The following is a 15,072-nucleotide window of genomic DNA, read 5'->3' as shown; positions in this document are numbered from 1 at the left end:
TTTACATCTTCATCCGTCATATGTAACCATTGTTTTGGCGCTCCTTGCTCTAGTTGACCTTGCGCCATAAACATCCAACCATCATCATCAGGACTTGAAGAATGATTTTTAAAACCTAAAAGGACCTAAGGCAAAAAACGAAAACCACTAGAGGAAAAGGCGTAAGACAGAGAAACGCGCAACGAAAGGGAAATGCGTAACGAATTTCGGGAGCTGCGAAGTGAACAGCAAGAGATGATAAAGAGCATGGAGAATGCGCATGACACCTTAGACGACCTGAAAAAACAACTTGCTACCGAACCTTCGACAAATGCTCAGCTAAAAAGCGAGAACAAAGGTATGTAGAATAAGTCCCTATATTGAAGAACTAGAATGAGGAAATTGAGAAAAGATTGGTTCATGAGAAACATTATTCTCGTAACGCGAACATTGAGATTAGGGGTGTTGTCGAAGAAAACGGTGAGAAGGTTGCTGATCTTCTTGCAAACATAGGTGACGCTATTCACGAACCCAACACGGAGCAAGATATCGATGCATGCCATCCTGCCCAGGCGCCCATCCCAGATAAAACAAGCATTATCGTTCAATTGAAATTTCGACGTAAACGCGACTTAACACTCCAGAAAACTAGAAATGCACGCCTGAACAACAAAGCCATTGGACTGAACAAGACACATAAAATATATATAAACTGACGCCTTTGCGCGGAACAAACGAAACTTCTAGGCATGACCACTAAGCGCAGGCATGAGTTCAGTTGGAAATCGGTGTGGACACAGAATGGCAAAATATTTGCTCGCAAAACTGACGACTCTGCTTCCATTCATATCTCGTGTCCACATGACCTATAAATTTAAACTGAGGTAGGTTAACATCCCGACTTGAAAGATAGCAACCAGTATGAATTATCATGATTTTGTCCTGCCGCAAACTGTTCGTACCCCATCTGAGTCGTCGAACTTCGTTTACACGTGAATACTCGCTCCACATTTTGTAAGCATGACGATGATATCAATTTACAAGGTCAGTTTCCTTCCAAAGTACCCACACTGATGCTTACAGAAACGTGTATCAAGACGGTGGTGTAATGCTTAGTGTAGACGGTTACACAAGCTGTTAAGTGCAATGCATTTCTTAAGCGACCCTGAACCTGCGTCCACCGGCGATGTCCGCGCACGTGGAGATGGGCGCGCGCAGCCTGGCCGCTGACATGGCACATACCCACGTGGGGGATTGGCCAGGAATCTCCTCGTCTTCCTTGGCAACGGGGGGAGATGGGCGCGCGCTGCCTGGCCGCTGACATGGCACATACCCACGTGGGGGATTGGCCAAGAATCGGGCGTGAGAAGGGCTAATGCACCTGCTTAAAGGAGTACTGACACGAAATTTCAAAGCTCAGATCCGCTCTAGCAATCAAGTACAACGACAACACAAATAGGTGTCTGTGAATAAATGCACCTTTCTTTCTTTGTAGTTGTGTGTGTGTGTGTGATCTCTCTTTCGCGAACATTACCGAACCGCGCAAATTCAACTCGTGCATTCGCACGTTCACATTCTTCCCCTCGGGGAAATGCGGGGACTTTTTTTAGATCGATGTGACCGAAAGGAGGCGGCGTCAGCGCTTTTCTAAATAAAATGCTGAACTATGAAAAATGATTGATTTTTGCTGTATCTCTAAGGATTACGAGTTCTTAACCTTGAAAGATGGCATGCACATTGTCAGTGTTGTGTACCGACCCCCAAACGCCAATTTTAGGCACTTCATACACTTCTACAACAATTTATTGTGTATGTCAGTGTGAACTGTTTCCGACTTATTTGTGATGGTGATTATATTATAAACACCGTGAACGATACGCCTAATGCCCGTGTGAACCGTTTCCGACTTATTTGTGATGATGATTATAATATAAACACTGTGAACGATACGCCTAATGCCCGTATTTTGCTTCGGTGCTCAGTTCTTGTTTCTTCACAAATGTAATTTCAACATCTATCATTACAGTTTTGTCAATTTCTGAATTAGACGTTATCACAAACATTGAAACTGTTATCTTGGATGCAGGAACCATTGCCTCAGATATTAGTGATCATAGCCTCATTTTCTTACTGTACACTTAAAAAGGAAGCAAGTATGACCATGGCGCCATCACGGTCCAGCAACTGTGTGATGAAGCATTAGAAGCCTTTAAACATGACATCAATGCATATGACTGGTCCTGTAAATTTCACATAAATGGTGTAAACGAAGCCTATGAAGCGTGCTTTGAGAGATTTTGGAATATATATGCCATGCAATTTGCGTTTAAAACATTCAAGCCATCTAAACGAATAAGGAAGCCTTGGGTTACTTCAGTGCATATAAAAATGATAAAGAAAAAGGATAAGCTTTATCACGTATTTCTACGCACATGTGAAACGCAGACGCGTAAAAAATTCATAACTGCTATTGTTTTGAATTATTGAATTGAATTGAATTGAATTTAACAGGCCTATTTTGCCGATTTTACATTGTTTTGTAACTCCGGACCATAGTCTGCACCATATCCTAAAAATAGGTAGACTGTGTTGTATTTTACCTGCAGCGTATCTTTCGCATCGGTCACGCATCTACTTGTGGGAGAAAGTGCTCTTTTTGCGACTTCTTTCCCTGACACGTTTGCATGCGTGACGGTAGCGATATCTCTTTCATTCATTCATTCATTCATTCATTCATTCATTCATTCATTCATTCATTCATTCATTCGTTCATTCTTGGTACGTTCAGTCTTTTGTTCGTTCGTTCGTTCGTTTATTCATTTATTCATTTCTGAATTGGTGTGCACGATAGAGGTAAAGTCAGCCCCGATATGCGATTTGTTACCGAAATGTGACCAATTCTTATTTGTGTGTTGGTGTGCAGTGTATTTCCCACACAGCTTTATAAGTATGAAGGTGGATGTGGTACATTAAACTCAGGGCCATCTCGCATTGCCTAAAGATTAAAAAGGGGTCATTCTGAACAAGTGAACTCCATTTCTTGTCACTATCAGATGCACATTTAACGGGTCGCGGCGTTATGAAGAATGATGGGGCCTTTGCGAAGAACCTGCTGTGTGAAACTAGGTTTTTATAAATTTTCTCCCACCCCCCCTCCGTACTCAAGAAGAACATTTCACCGTGTTTTGTTTTTTCTTGGGGGGGGGGGGAATTACAACATCGGTTGTCGCGAGTGGTATATAAGGAACACCCGGTATGCCTGGTGTGAAATTGCTGAAAAGTTTTAAACCATAGAAAATCCTCGCAGAGCTGCTCGTTGTCCTTGTTTTTTCAGGTATTGATGGAGGCTATGTTTTCGCAAAACGAGGTAAATGATATCTCTGCCTCGCACACTGCATTGGTATCTTTGAGTTTACAGTTTTTTGCATCTCACACTACACATGATATCATTAGAGATTATTGTATCCATAGCACATCCAGCAGAAGCATAATTACATCATTGCACCTCTTCAACGTATTAAGTGTGTGTGCCTAATGAAGCACTTCGTCTTTTGATGGTTACATCGAGCGCAACCACACGACAAACATTTGCTTGATAACCATCTCTCCAAGTTTGGCGACGTCTGCTCTAGAAGCAACACATGCTCATCTATTATCGCATAACTAAAACCGACGATCTCATGCGCCACTATCAAGTGGCAGCAATGTGAAACATTTCTTTGCACCCCAGGCTTCTGTCAATCAAGCTCCCTGATATTTTTTTATATAATCCTGAATGTTTGTGCTATTTATTTGTTTTTTACCGTCATCATTAGAGTGAGCTTCGTGAATTTTCTGAAGCTGCAGTGTCTTGTCACAACCTCTGCGTATACTTTCCTAGAACCATTTGTATGCTTCTACTCTTCCTGTCATCTCAATGTCCCCACATTTGAAGAGTTTCTTAGGAAGAGTTTTTATGAGTTTCAGTTAGTTTTGGGGCCCCTTTATTATTATCCACTACCACAGGCTTCTCCGAGAAATAGAGGGAGATGGTGTTCATTTTACAGGAGTACTAGTGTCAACAAATGCGTCTCATCATTTCAGTATACTGACCCAAACCTCCTAATGTATTTAGATTTTTATTTGCTATATTTTTATGTACTTCAAAAATTTCTACATTACCATGCAAAAACCAATGAAAATATATTTCTTTGTTTATACCTGTTAAGCACCTCTGTTTCAACTTGCTACTAATAGTGCATCACAGAAACATCAATGCTGTGCCTCGTTTCTGCTTGATTGCACACGTAGAGAAGGTACTAAGCGTAATATTGCTAAACTCTTCAGTGCTAGCAGAAAAGCGACATAAACGTTTCCCAAACGAGTTCTCCAGTTAAGCCACGTTATCTACGCCGTATTATTCTCTCTGCTGACGACATTACGTCTGAATTATCTACGGCTTTGTTTGTGGTTGCCCACCAAGGTTATTTTCTGTAGATACTTTGTAAAGAAAACTATCCAGTGTTGGTGCTGGACCTCGTATGTTGTATTGCTTACGAACAACAGTGAATGTGAATTTAAGGTCAATCAAACTATGAGTTTTACTTTAAGTTGTCAAAGGTTGTTATTCCTCGCTCCAAAAGTTGCATATTAGAAGGAATGGTCAGCTTACTATACAAGCATCACGTCGCGTAGACCATTCTTTCTTTGCGGTCGCAAGCAGCCAAGTGTATAATCAAGAAGACGAAAAATTGAAATAACATGGTGCTGTTTGTTTCTTCTCTACTTTCTAATAATGCAATGCTCTGGTCCGCAATTCTCAGAGTATATAAGTGCGTTGAACGTCGACCGGAAGGAAAGCCATTGAAGATATAAGGCAAATATAAACCTCAAAAATCCAGTTCTGAAGCTTGCTTATTCTTGCCCAACTTGTCCTGTGCAGAAATATATGAATGCAAGGGTAATTTCTTTCGGCCATTTCTGTGATGTTGCCCAGACGTTTGGGCCTCATCCAGGAAATAAACAAATGTACAGTTGTTTGTTCCTTATTTCATAGCTGACACTTATGGAAAGCCGAAGTTAGGTTGTCCGCAAAATTAACAGCCATGCGCTAATTCAAGCTCTGAATAGTGCAAGTGAGGCGCTAAGCCGGGCAAGTTAGTTGGCGAATAATAATAAGAAACTCATCGTACTAGAGAACAATAACACAACAAAAAAAAGTAAAGAGGAGCCGTAACGCGCGCAAGAAGTGCAACAGTTTATGCAGCAGAAACACGGAAAACATGTATATGTACAAGAAACGTGCAAAGGCTGAAAATACAGCAAAAAACAAACGTTATTTCTACGTTTTACCAGCGGAGGTATCAGCGGTTAAGCTTCATCTGTGGTTGAGCATCACCGAATAAGAACCTTAATTTATTTATTGTTGTTATGTACTTGTTTTTGATTTATTTATTTATTTATTTATTTATTTATTCATTTATTTTTATTCATTTATGTATTTATTTTATTTATTGAATATTTATTTTTGAATGAATTATCTATTTATTTATTTACTTTTTAGTTTATTTAATTATTTATTTAATTCGGTACCTTTGACCCCCATGGGGTGTTACAGCAAGAATGGGTGTTCCTACAAATAGCGGAATGAAGAACTATATAAAAGGAATGTTTGCCCCGGAACAAATGCAATGCTATAAATACGAATACCACAACCACTCTTTCAAAATACGCGTACAAATATATGTAATACACAGTATAGATGAAAAACAACACTGTAAAGCAAGGGCCAGAGTACCGTAAGTTAGGCAGAACACACCACGACACTTGTACAAAATAGCCAAAGAAATTGTGAATGCCACGAGAAGATAAGATACGCAAACAGACAAACCAATAGACACATGAGAAGACACGATTATAGGACAGATAGATGTCGTTCAATTGTTGAGCGAAATGCGTGCGCATCGGTGACAGTAGCCGTCACGCTTGGGAGGAGGTTTCAATTGTCTGATGTTTTAGGTATGCATATATGTAAACAGAGAATAGTACTGCAATGAGGTATGTTCACTTTGAAAGGGTGCTCTATGTGCGAAGATACGTATGCTGCTCTTAAAAATGTTTTAGCTGTGGATTGAAATTTTTTAGCTGTGGACTGAAGTGCTAGATTTTGTGAAGTAAGTTAAGCCGTGACATCTTTCTGCGAAGGAAAAGGGTAGGCAGGACTGGCGTTCGTTTTCTTCAAAATATACTGGTCTTGCGAGCATAATTAGAAAGGATAAAGCGAGCACTGTGGTTTAATAAAGGTTCCGCGGTTTTGTACGGATTATTGTGCGTTTCTTAGGATTTCAGCGTATTTGCCAATTTGCTACCTAATTAAGGTAAGACTGTAGTGTTCATTAGTGAGCTGTACAATATTCACTGTGTATAAATGCAGTGATCTGCAAATGTTCTAACGTGAGATGTAATGGCGTTAGGCAGGTCATTGATGTAAATGAGGAACAATAATGACCGAGCACGTAATCTCGGGGTACGTCGGAGCTCACTGGACAGAAATTGATATCGTAGTCATTTCCTGTAACAAACTGTGATCTGCCGGTTAAAAAGTTTTAGATGCGAAGAATGTGATGACTTCGCAATGTTCGTAATTCGTGCGTTCTTCAGGCGTGCGCGTGGCGCCTATAGTGAGCTACAGGAGAGGGCGCTACGCGCAGACACGAGAGGGCGCTCCCGTGCAACGCGTATATGAGCGCGTTCCGACATCACGGATCCTCTTTTCGTCATGGATGGGAACGAAAGCACACTGCATCATGCTGCTGCTCAACGCCAACGAAGACCACAAGCATCCCCGGAGAAGAAAGCGAAGGGAGAGACGTTAAAACGGCAAGGACGTCAAATGAACCCAGAGAAAAAAGTGCGGGCAGCTACGTCTATATATATATATATATATATATATATATATATATATATATATATATATATATATATATATATATATATATATATATATATATATATATATATATATATATATATATATATATATATATATATATACAGAAAGATAGGTCAGCAGTCTACAACGCCGAAGGAGGCATAGGGGTGTGGTTTGACTCTTTCCTTTTCCACTACGGTTAATTAAGTAAACATTTTTTTTAATATATAGAAGAAAGAAAGAAAAACACGCGCCCAGAGTGGGGACCGAACAGGCGTGGGTTCGGTCCCCACTCTGGGCGCGTGTTTTTCTTTCTTTCTTGTGTATATTAAAAAAATGTTTACTTAATTACCCGTAGTGAAAAAGAAAAGAGCCTAACCACACCCCTATGCCTCCTTTGGCGTTGTAGACTGCTGACCTATCTTTCTGTATTTCCTCATCGAGCCCCTCATTTCCTTACTATATATATATATATATATAAATATATATATATATATAATTACAGAAAGATAGGTCAGCAGTCTACAATGCCAAAGGAGGCATAGGGGTGTGGTTAGGCTATTTGCTTTTTCACTACGGTTAATGAAGTAAACATTATTATTATTTTTCAAATATACAGAAGAAAGAAAGAAAAACACGCGCCCAGGGTGGGGACCGAACCCACGCCTTTCGATTAAATGTCGAATGCCTCACCAATTCGGCTATCTGGGCGACTGTGTTCTCCTTCACATTCTGTGCTATTTATATTTACTAGAAGTGTATCTGACGCCTGAGGGTGGTAGCCAGCGCCACTCTTACTACACGGGGAGAACTTATTTTCAACCCCCGGGGCGTGACTCGAACGTCTACAGCCTGTCATGAGCGGGTTACTGGCGGGAAGCCCTCTTATGCTACCTAGGCATCAAGGCTGCCAGAACCGAGACCCTCGCTATGCTTTCGCAGAATAATATAGTAAGGAAATGAGGGGCTCATTGAGGAAATACAGAAAGATAGGTCGGCAGCCACAATGCCAAAGGAGGCATAGGGGTGTGGTTAGGCTATTTCCTTTTAGACTAGGGTAATTAGGTAAACAATTTTTTTAAATATACAGAAGAAGAAAGAAAAACACGCGCCCAGAGTGGGGACCGAACCCACGCCTTTCGATTACATGGTAATTGGTAAGATATTCGACATGTAATCGAAAGGCGTGGGTTCGGTCCCCACTCTGGGCGCGTGTTTTTCTTTCTTTCTTCTGCATAAAAAAAATAATGTTTACTTAATTAACCGTAGTGAAAAAGAAAATAGCCTAACCACACCCCTATGCCTCCTTTGGCATTGAAGACTGCCGACCTATCTTTCTGTATTTCCTCAATGAGCCCCTCCTTTTCCTACTATATTATTCTGCGAAAGCATAGCGAGGGTCTCAGTTCTGGCAGCCTTGATGCCTAGGTAGTATAAGAGGGCTTCCCGCCAGTAACCCGCTCATGACAGGCTATAGACGTTCGAGTCACGCCCCGGGGGTTGAAAAGAAGGTCCCCTTCTCCCCGTGTAGTCAGAGTGGCGCTTGCTACCACCCTCAAGCGTCAGATACACTTCTAGTAAATATAAATAGCCCAGAAAGTGAAGGAGAGCACAGTCGCCCAGATAGCCGAATTGGTAAGGCATTCGACATGTATTCAAAACGCGTGGGTTCGGTCCCCACTGTGGGCGCGTGTTTTTCTTTCTTTCTTCTGTATATTTAAAATAATAATAATAATAATGTTTACTTAATAACCGTAGTGAAAAAGAAAATAGCCTAACTACACCCCTATGCCTCCTTTGGCATTGTAGACTGCCGACCTATCTTTCTGTAATTCCTCAATGAGCCCCTCATTTCGTTACTATATTATTCTGCGAAAGCATAGCGAGGGTCTCGGTTCTGGCAGCCTTGATGCCTAGGTAGCGTAAGAGGGCTTCCCGCCAGTAACCCGCTCATGACAGGCTGTAGACGTTCGAGTCACGCCCCGGGGATTGAAAAGAAGGTCCCCGTCTCCCCGTGTAGTCAGAGTGGCGCTGGCTACCACCCTCAAGCGTCAGATACACTTCTAGTAAATATAAATAGCCCAGAAAGTGAAGGAGAACACAGTCGCCCAGATAGCCGAATTGGTAAGGCATTCGACATGTAATCGAAAGGCGTGGGCTCGGTCCCCACTCTGGGCGCGTGTTTTTCTTTCTTTCTTCTGTATATTAAAAAAACAAAAATGTTTACTTAATTAACCGTAGTGAAAGAGAAAATAGCCTAACCACACCCCTATGCCTCCTTTGGCATTGTAGACTGCCGACCTATCTTTCTGTATTTCCTCAATGAGCCCCTTATTTCCTTACTATATATATATATATATATATATATATATATATATATATATATGGTTAGTAGAGACAGAGACACACGAGAAAGACGGAGAAAATAAAAATAAGTTTACTGACGTTTCAGGGAGAGGACTCCCTCTGAAGAAAGGGAGTCCTCTCCCTGAAACTTCAGTAAACTTTTTTAGTTTTCTACGTCTTTCTCATTTGTCTCTGTCTCTACTAACCTTATTTTTTTCGCGCTCTGTGTGAGTTTTTATCTTTTCAGACTATATATATATATATATACATATAGAAACTAAGGGTTGGCAGTCAAGAAAACCTCGGAAAGCAAAGGGGAGGTTGTGGTGGGTCATAGAAATGAATGAAGAATTTTTTGAGTCGAAAAGAAAGTGGTGAAAAAATGCCCGCCGGGTGGGATCCGAACCCACGACCTCCAGAATACCAGTCTGGTGCGATCGCACCAGACCGGATGATGTTCGGTCTGGTGCGATATATGTATATATATATATATATATATATATATATATATATATATCAAAATTGCAGTCCTTATTACCAGTGCTGGTTTGGCGTTTTAACAGTGTTTTATAGTGCCGAATGAAATTTGATTGCCTTTTTTTGCTTCTTCCGATCCTGCTTCTTCCGATCCTGACCTTTCCCTGACCGAGCTGCACCCCTGGAGCTCCGTTCCGGCTGCCTTTTGCTCCCCCCAACCCAACCAATGGAGCGAGAAGGCGCACCGAATGCTGGCGCTTGTACCTTGCCGGCATGGATGGTGACTTGCCCCCAGCGCGACCCTCCATCCTTCGCTGGACGTCGTGGGGAAGACATCGAAGAGTGGCTTGACCAGTTCAACCGGGTCTGCTAGTTTAACAGGTGGGACGACAAGTTCAACGTAGAGAACGTCGGTCTTTCCCTGCATGAAGTTGCGAAGATGTGGTATCTTAACCAAGAGCACACCATAACCAATTAGGCCTCTTTCACTGGAAAGATCCGCCAGATATTTTACACACCGTCTGCTCGGTCAGATGAGGCCTAGAGGACACTAGATTGCTACTGCCAGAGCCCAGACGAGACATATTCGTCTTACATTGAAGACGTCGTCTCTCTCTGCCGTAGGGTTAACCCAGACATGTCAGAGGCTGACAAGGTTCGTCATCTCCTCAAAGGCATCGCAGAGTTTGCATTTACTCGCTTGCCCTGCAAAATCCAACTTGTGTGGATGATGTTCGGACCACCTGTCAGCGTCTCGACCAGCTAAAAGCAATTCGCCTGCAGCCAAGGTAGGAATCAGCTCGTCTTCCTCATGAGTCGGAGCTGCGTGCCCTTATACGCGATATTATCCGCGAGGAGCTCAAACAGCAAGGCTCATCGTGTTCACATGGTGACCGCTGCACCAAGCCTGCCAGTTATTTGCGAGAATGAATTAAGAGGAGCTGGCGTCAATGACGTGTGGTCCAGGAAGCGCCCCCGTGGTGGTTCTCGGCACGCCCTCGTACGCGGATGCAGTTTCGCATGCGCCGGTCTCGCCGATTGGAATTCCTGCGCCTCCGCCCATGGTCTGCCAGTTAACGGCCATTTCCTCACCACCCCTGCTTCGAATGCGTATTACAACTGGCGACCTCTTCAGAATTTCCGTCGTAACGAGCGGCCGGTCTGCTTCTATTGTGGAATCCGCGGTCACATCTCGCGGTTTTGCCGACGGCGCCAGCAAGATGAGCGGCGAGGCTACGCGACCTACGAGCGCGACGTTCGCTACAGCTACGGACCTTGACGACCTGGATATCCATCTCACGACCGCTCCGCGTCGCCTCAGTTTTCTCCACACCGTTCACGCCGTCAACTGGATCCCAGACGTCGTTCCCCTTCGCCTGGACGTCGTTTCGTCTCGCTCTTCGCCCCGTTTCGAACGACGCCAACCACCTTCCGGAAAACTAGAGACTGCAGTTGATGATGATGTTTGGATGTTTATGGCGCAAGGCCAACTGGGGCAAGGAGCGCCAAAAAATAGTGATATATGAGGGGTGAAACCTTAAACCCTACGTAAACTCAGCAAAAACAAAAGTAAAATCACAACACGACAATGAGCATGGCTGGTGTATAGGGCCAGGTTTCATGATGCGTGATAGGAAATGAGGTTTAAAAACTTGACGTCGGACAAATACTCAAACACACGTTTCACGGAAACACTGGCATCATCACCGAGGAAAAACGATGGATGTAGGGGAATATGTTGTCTGTAGAGTTCTCTGAAGTGTTTGTGCCGTGTTGTGTGAAGTGCCTTGCATGTGATTAGTATGTGTACTACGGATAGGGCCTCTCCGCACCTGCTGCACTGGGGTCTAGGAGATCCCGTCAGCAGATACGAGTGAGTTGCATGCGTGTGCCCTATCCGTAGCCTTCCCAAGGCGACTTCCGTGTGTCTGTTGCGTGAGTCAGCTGTGTACCGTCCCAAGTGTGGCTTTATTACATGTAGTTTGTTGTCTGTCTGTTCATCCCAGTGTGTTTGCCATGTTCTGCGCAGGTGTTGCCTTATGTGTGGCTTGAGGTCTGTGTACGGTACGGTTGTTATGTCTACAGTGTTCCTGAGTGCAGCAGCAGCTGCCCTCTCGTCTGCCAACTCATTCCCAGCGATCCCAGCGTGTCCTGGAACCCAGCAGAGGAGCAGCTGATGCTTCTTTGCATACACAGGCATGATAATGTTAAATACAAGATTAACTATGTGGTTTTTGGGGGGTGTATGCGATGACAGTGCGCGAACAACACTCAAGGAATCTGTGTAGATGATAGACTTCGGAATTTGATTTTCATGTATGTGTCGTACAATCAGCAAAATCCCATGAGCTTCTGCTGAAAAAATTGTCGTGTGGACGCTCATGGTTCTGGCTGCACTGAAATTCGGACCATGAGCAGCGCAGGAGACCATAGTGGAGGTTTTAGACGCGTCACTGTAAAATTCTGCAAGTGGGTATTTAAACTGCAGAGACAGAAAGTGCTGCAGTATTGCAGCTCGCGGTACCCGCTTTTTGTCAAGTTTCATAAAAGAAAGGTCGGAGGACACAGGACGAACTTTCCAAGGAGGTAAAATGTCTGAAAAGGTTGATCTGTACACATCTAAAAACGAAGCGCTCAGATCCGAGGCTCGCTCTCTCACTCTAAGTGAAAAGGGCAGCGGAACGGATGGGCGATTTACAAAGAGCACAGATGTGGATGTGTCGTTAAAAACAGGATAAAAAGGATGGTTATTCAGAGATGAAATTTTAAAAGCATAAAGTAGGTCCATGTATGTCCGTTGGTTCTCAAGGCTCCACTTATTACACTCGGCATACAGACTCTCGACAGGGCTAGTGCGAAAAGCACCCGACGCAAGCCGTAGCCCCAAGTGTAGCACTGGGTCAAGCATTCGCAACACTGTTTTACTCGCCGACCCATATACCACACTGCCATAGTCTAAACGAGACCCAACCAAAGCAGTATAGAGCCGTAGTAGGAGTTCTTTGTCGGAACCATACGATTGATGGGAGAGAACCTTAAGTATATTCATTGTTTTCAGACATTTATGTTTAAGTTTCTTGATGTGTGGAATGAATGTGAGTTTCTGGTCAAACACAACACCTAAGAACTTGTGCTCCTTGTTCACAGGAAGCGACACGCCATTCAGAGTAATGTCTGGGTCCGGATGGACCCCGCGCTTACTGGAGAACACAACGCAGGAGCTTTTTGCAGGATTCAATTTAAACCCATTCTTGTCTGCCCAGCCTGCAAGCTTCTTGACACCAAGCTGGACTTGACGTTCGCATATTGACATATTACATGCTTTAAAAGATATTTGCACGTCGTCTACATACATAGAATAAGAGATTGTTGGTGGCAGTGCCTTTCCAAGAGAGTTCATCTTTACGATAAAGAGAGTGCAACTCAACACGCCACCTTGCGGCACGCCATTTTCTTGGACGTGAACCTTTGAAAGTGCACAACCAACTCTTACTCTGAACGCTCTCTCCGACAAATAACTAACAAGGGTGTTCAACATATTACCCGAAACACCGAATGACCTGAGGTCACTAAGGATCCCATAACGCCAAGCGGTGTCGTAGGCCTTCTCGAGGTCGAAAAAAACAGTTAAGCAGTACTGCTTATGCACGAAGGCATCCTTGATGTATGAGTCAAGTGCAACCAGTTGATCGTTCGTCGATCGCCCCACCCTAAAGCCTGCCTGGCAGCTCTCGAGAAGACCATTGTACTCGAGGAAGTACACAAGCCTGCGATTGATCATCTTCTCGAAGAGCTTGCACAGGCAGCTCGTCAGGGCTATTGGATGGTAACTTGAGGGGGACGACGGGTCTTTTCCCTCCTTCAAGAAAGCCACTACAATGGCCTCCCTCCAAGAGTGTGGAATGTGCCCCGAAAGCCATATTTTATTATATAGATGTAGAAGTGCTTCAAGTGTGTCTGCGTGTAGATGTTGTATCATTGTGTATGTAATGTTGTCTGGGCCTGGAGCTGAGGGTTTACACGTGCTGAGAGCAGCCCTCAGCTCATGTAGTGAAAACAGGGAGTTGTAAGAAGTCTGTGATTTGTTGTTGTCGTGTAGGGACTTCTTTTCACAAGAGGCTTTATACTTCAGGAAGGTGTTCGTGTAGTGTGCTGAACTGGACACGTGTTGGAAGTGTTGTGCGAATGTGTCAGCCTGGTCTTCCAGTGTGTCCCCTGTTGTACTGACCAGGGGCAGGCTGTGTGTATGTTGTCCTTTGAGTTTGCGTATACGTGTCCATACCTTGCGTGTGTCTGTGTATGAGTTTATAGATGTTATGAATGAGCGCCAACTCTCTCGTTTTGCCTCACGGCGCACACGTTTGCCTAACGCCTTGGCCCGTTTGAACAAAATGAGGTTACCCGACGTGGGGTACCGACGAAGGACACCCCACGCCTTGTTCTGGGCCTCTCGCGCCCGCCTACAGTCCTCATTCCACCACGGCCTCCGCTGGTTGCGCGGGGCACCAGAGGCGTGGGGAATGGACTTTTCGGCGGCGTCGAGGATGTGCGCCGTGAGGAGTTGTGCGGCTTTATCTACGTGTAGGTGTGCTATGGATGTGTGGTGTAGTTTCGATGTCTCTGTAAATGTGTTCCAGTTAGCTCGTGCTTCATTGAACCTATTATGGGAAGATGAACTGCTTGGGCCTTTACCTATATATCTAAGTGAGGTGGGGAAGTGGTCACTACCATATGGGTCAGTTCCCACACCCCACTCGAGAAGAGGAAAGAGAACTGCGGAGCCAATAGCCAAGTCAAGACATGAGTATGTGTTGTGTCCTATGTTATGATATGTAGGCTGTTTATTGTTGAAAAGGCATGCTCCAGAAGATGTCAGGAATTTCTCTATCAGGCGACCTCGGGCATCCGTTCTGGAAGAGCCCCAAAGAGAGTTGTGAGCATTAAGGTCGCCTGTTAGAATGTATGGTTCGGGCAGCTGGTCTACCAGCGTCTCGAAGTCGGAGCTCGTAAGTGCAACATCAGGAGGAATGTATATGGAGCATACCGTTATTAATCTATTAAATATTATTGTGCGGACGGCTACAGCCTCAAGGACGGTGTTCAAGGGGACAGGGTGGCATGCTAAGGATTTGCGGGTGATTATGGCAACACCGCCAGAAGAGTGTGTGCAGCCATCCCTGTCTTTCCTGTATACCATGTAACTATTAAAGAAATTTGTGTGTTTGGAATTCAGATGTGTTTCCTGGACACACATTATACTTGGCTGATTGGCATGCAGAATCTCATAAACGTCGTCAAGATTATTCAGAAGGCCTCTGCAATTCCATTGAACAATATTTTCTCTTCCCATTATTATGTGT

The 15,072-nt window shown here is 43.9% G+C and overlaps 1 non-coding gene across 1 annotated transcript; it reads right to left on the bottom strand.

Annotated features, from left to right (window-relative positions):
* Nucleotides 1–7,528: 7,528 nt before the first annotated feature.
* On the bottom strand, nucleotides 7,529–7,600 carry Trnak-uuu (transfer RNA lysine (anticodon UUU)). Its single transcript has one exon. It is a non-coding gene; the product is annotated as a tRNA-Lys (tRNA).
* Nucleotides 7,601–15,072: the final 7,472 nt, after the last annotated feature.

This window comes from Haemaphysalis longicornis, unplaced genomic scaffold, assembly GCF_048455015.1.
Source record: "Haemaphysalis longicornis isolate Haplotype H1 unplaced genomic scaffold, Haemaphysalis longicornis Haplotype H1 scaffold_23, whole genome shotgun sequence".
Classification (NCBI taxonomy): Eukaryota; Metazoa; Arthropoda; class Arachnida; order Ixodida; family Ixodidae; genus Haemaphysalis; species Haemaphysalis longicornis.
This window is presented reverse-complemented; position numbering and strand designations above follow the sequence as displayed.